At 37.8% G+C, this 4,665-nt stretch overlaps 1 non-coding gene across 1 annotated transcript; it reads left to right on the forward strand.

The window, feature by feature from the left end:
- The first annotated feature begins 3,612 nt into the window (after positions 1-3,612).
- On the forward strand, positions 3,613-3,719 carry LOC136478686 (small nucleolar RNA R71). The gene has a single exon (XR_010764404.1). It is a non-coding gene; the product is annotated as a small nucleolar RNA R71 (small nucleolar RNA).
- The last annotated feature ends 946 nt before the right edge of the window (positions 3,720-4,665 follow it).

The following is a 4,665-nucleotide window of genomic DNA, read 5'->3' on the forward strand; positions in this document are numbered from 1 at the left end:
TCTTCTCTTTTTTAGGCGAGCATCTGAGTATCCATTGTTTTAGATATCTTGGACACTTGTCCATTTTTTCTCAACTTTTTTTTCTTTCTCTTTTTTTATGAATAACTTTTACGTAGCTCCATGCTTATTTTCTTTTGCAACAAAACTTTTGAGAGATAGCACCAAGAATTTGGAGCATTTATTTGGTGGAAAAATCCTATTAAGCATATTTTTTATGTTCACTCCCAGTGTAGGAGTAAAACATTTTTGTGTGGATCTAGATGGAATGGTATGTTTTTGTGCCTACGCCTAGTGTAGGAGTAGTGCATATGTGGGTGGTGTGTACGTGATCTTGATTTTAAGAGCATGACAAACCTCTCATAAGGGTCAACAAATCTTGACTAAACTCAATGCAAAACAAGCAGCATATATGAGTGAAAGTTTTCCTAATCTAAATAACATATATGGCTCTGGTAGGAATTCAAGCTTTGTCATATAGGAGCTCATCATGAAACATTTTTATGTTTTCAAAAGATAAATCTTCAAAACTTTAGTTCACTTGGAACTAGATAAACAACAGCTCAAACCTTCTTATATCATATCCGTCAATTATCTAGACTTAGATCAAGCATATGCTACCCACGAGTTTCAAGCTCAGAGTAAATTCTTATATCAAAACAATCTTATCCATAACTTGGGAGAATTCAAGGCTGAAAACTAGGTACTTGAAAGGAATTGCAACAGAGCAACTATTCATTATTTTCATTCATGAGATTATCCTCAGAGTCCATTTTATTTAGCTCTTAAAAACAAACTGAAAACTAGACACACACTTTTTATTTTGTTTTCATTCATTTTTTAGATCACACAATATTTAATATATATTTAACAAAAAGGTAAATTCTTATTTTGTTTTTAATTATGCATCTTTTTATAAAGCAAATTTAGAAATAGTAAAACAAAAGAGAAAGAAATACTTAGCTAGATAGATGGGGATGTTCTTCCCCCAAGCTAGATGTTATCATGGTCCTTCTCAGAGCAGATTGGCCAGCGGACATCCTTCTCGTCCTGGAGTGGAGCGAGATGATGACGACCAGGTGAACTTTCTCTTAATCTCTATGCATCATCCTGTAAAATACCAACCATAACACCAAAACTCATGGAACGGATTAGGATAAAGGGTTAGTGGTCAGCCATTCAGAGATTAGTCATTCTTGAGTTTTAGAAATATTTTTGAATTGACAGACTTTTAGCAGAATGTCTGTCTAATATATTTTTTTGAATTTTCTTATATAATTGTATGCATGGTATTTTTATTTATTTATTTTTATGCCACCACAATGAATGTTTCTTACGGGTTTTTACACTCTGAGGAATCATTCACATGGGGCTTAGGATTTTATAATGCAAGAATGAGATTTTTATTTTATTTTTCTAAACGCAATGCTAATGCAAAAAAGTAAATATGCTAAAGTAATTCATGTGACGTGAAAAGTAAATATGGATAACTACCAATTTTACCTCCTGGCAAGGGTTCGGATTTTAAGTCTTTCGAATAGGACTACCTCCAGTCTTGTTCATTCCTTGGGTGCATCTGTTGGCCTCGAAGATGGAGACCCTAATGGTTGCACCTCTTGTGATGGTGACTCTAATGTTGTCACATTTTCCTTCCACACTTGTTTGGTCTGTGGACTTGACTTTGGCAGAGTAGGTTCATCTTTTACAACTTTTTCAGGTTCTTCATCTTCTTCCCATCCATTCTTTAGGGATTGATTCTTCTGACATTGGGATGATCAACGTCTCCTCCTAGAGCAGGATTTCTTTGGCTGTTCATAAGTGGTATAACTATTGAAATAACATCATACCTTTTCTCTAGGGAACTAGAAGTGGACTTGTCCAGATCTGACGTAGATAATTACGTTTCTGGTGTTGAGGAATGGTCTTCCAAGGATGATGGATGTATCATCTTCTTCTTCACCCATGTCTAGAACCATGAAGTCAGCAGGGGCATAGTGATCATGTATTCTTACTATGACATCTTTAGCTATTCCCTCCAAAAATCAGATTGATTGATCCGCCATCTATAATTGTATGTATGTAGGGTACAAAGGTTCATTACCAAATAAATATTCATATGTTACCTTGGACATTATATTGACACCTGACCCAATGTCACAGAAGGTCTTGTGGAATATTCTTTGCCTAATTGTACACTCGATCGTGGGTATGCCTAGATCGTCCTTCTTGGTAAGGTATGGTGAAGCGAGTAGGTGGTCGTACTCTGACCGAAGTGTGTTGATCATGTTGACTGATTCTTCTTGTGGCTGCCTGGCCTTGTTCATCCTTCTTTTTCTATTGTTCTTCTTGGTCACTGTTGTTTCTTCGGGCAAGTACACCGTTTGTAGGAGATTGCAGGATACGATTCTTGAAAGAAAACTTCTCCTTTTTATCCTTGATTATGAAATAGATCTTGGCACTGTTCATGTAGATAATGGCTTTTGGGGTGCTTAGGAAAGGTTGGCCTAACATAATGGGTGCCCTTACATCTCCACCTGTTTCCAAAACCACAAAATCTACGGGTACGTATGATTGTCCCACTTGAATAATGACATCTTCAAGAACTCCCTTGGGGTAGAAGAGTGACTCATCTACAAGCTACAAATGCATATTTGTGTATAACAAAGTATCTCCATTAATTTGATCATAGATTACCTTAGGCATGATGTTGGCACTTGCTCCGAAGTCACAGACAGCTTCTTAGAAAATATGAGGTCCAATGGCGATGGGGATGATAGGCCTTCCTGGATCACCTTTCTTTTCAGGCAAGGAATAATCTATCCATCCTCTAGATGATGGTTGTATACAATAGTATGCTGCATTGTGAATATCGACAAGATTTATAGTTTCTAGATCTTCTAGTTGCCCTAGAATCTTACCTTTGTTGGTAGGAGGAACAACAGGTGCCAGCTGAGCTATTTGTAATTCTATCATTTTATTAAAGCTATGCTGGTTTCTAATGATAGGGAGAAGCTATCCATTTTATTATTTATATTTTCTAAAATTTTATCATTGGAAGCTAGTTTCCTAGATAAGCCCTCCATAATTTTAGTTTGGCCAGAAATTAACTCTCTCAAGGGTGGTTGATTATTGAAATTATTACCTTGATAGTTACCTTGGTAATTACCTTGGTAGTTTGACCTTTGTTGCTAATTCCATCCTTGATTATGTTGAGGACGATAGTAGTTGTTGTTGACAAAGTTCACATCCTCATGGATTTTAGGGCAGTTGTTCCCTGAATGCCTAGTGTTTCCACACTCTTCACACGTCATGTAGGAATCATGAATGTGCATGACTTCTTGCTTATCTATGGCTTAGTCTTCGAGCTTCTTCATGAGCAGGTCCATCTTGGCAGACGATATGTCTACCTCCTTGAGTTGATGCATTCCTCCACCTCTCTTGCAGGTCTGAAGACGTTCTTCATTCAAACCTTGGTTGGAGGCCATCTTCTCTATGAGAGTTGTTGCACCTGAGACCATGAGTGACAGGAAAGCACCTCTAGCAGTAGCATCCATGTTCTCATGGGTACTATTGGTCAACCCATGGTAGAAAGTCTGCATGAGTAGCGAATTCTCCATTCCATGATGAGGACATTCTGATATGTAATCTTGAAAGCATTCCCATGCCTTAGGGATAGATTTATCATGTTGCCATTGAAAACTTGAAATTCTCCCACGCAGAGCATTGGTCTTGCCTGTAGGAAAGAATTTTGCTAGAAAGGCAGTGGAGAAGTTATCCCATGTAGTGTTTCTATCTTTGTTGGCGTAGAACCATTGCTTCGCATTCCCCCAAAAGTGAAAATGGGAAGAGGCAGAGTAGTATGGCGTCTCTAGTAACTCCCTTGATGGTGAAAGTGCTGTAGATCTCCAGGAAGTGTTGGAGATGAGCACTCACATCTTCATGTGCCTTTCCTCAAAACTAGTTGGCTTGCGCCATGTTGATGAGAGTTGGCTTGAGTTCAAAACCATTGTCTCTGACATTGATCGCTGGTCCAGTACGGATGTTGGCCATAGTTAGAGCAGAGAACTCATGGAGGGTTAGCACTAGAGTTGTTTTCGTTGTGGATAAGCACAATTAAGTCTGACATCTAGGTCCACCTTGATAGTTTTCTAGATAAACTCTACAGAAAATATAGATTTACCAAAACTCGTGGAATTTGTTAGTTTAATCCCCTACACCTTTGTTGGTGATTGAATTAAGTATATATGCAGGTTATATTGATGGTTTATGATTGATGTTAACGACCATCAACAAGCTCCCCCACACTTAACCTTTGCTCATCCCTTGGCAAAGCTAAACTCAGCAATAGATCAGGAGTTGCATCAATGTTTTCACACCTCAAAAGTACACATGCGTTCAATCAGAAATTCTCCTCCGGATTAGAATAAACCGATTTGACTTTCAAACTTACCATATTACCTTCAACCATGGGGCTTCTTAGCCTTCACTTGGGTCTTGGGTAATTGAAAGAACGATCAAGTCATGCACTATGACTCTAGTTCTTTGTTCAACCATTGTTCTAGAGTTTTTATAAGTTTTCAAAATAAAACTTAGAGATTCCATTGTATGACACTCTCAAGTGTCCCAATATATGTGGTATTTGTGGATCCTTACTAAGACAATAGTGAT

The sequence above is a fragment of the Miscanthus floridulus genome, chromosome 8 (assembly GCF_019320115.1).
Source record: "Miscanthus floridulus cultivar M001 chromosome 8, ASM1932011v1, whole genome shotgun sequence".
NCBI lineage: Eukaryota > Viridiplantae > Streptophyta > Magnoliopsida > Poales > Poaceae > Miscanthus > Miscanthus floridulus.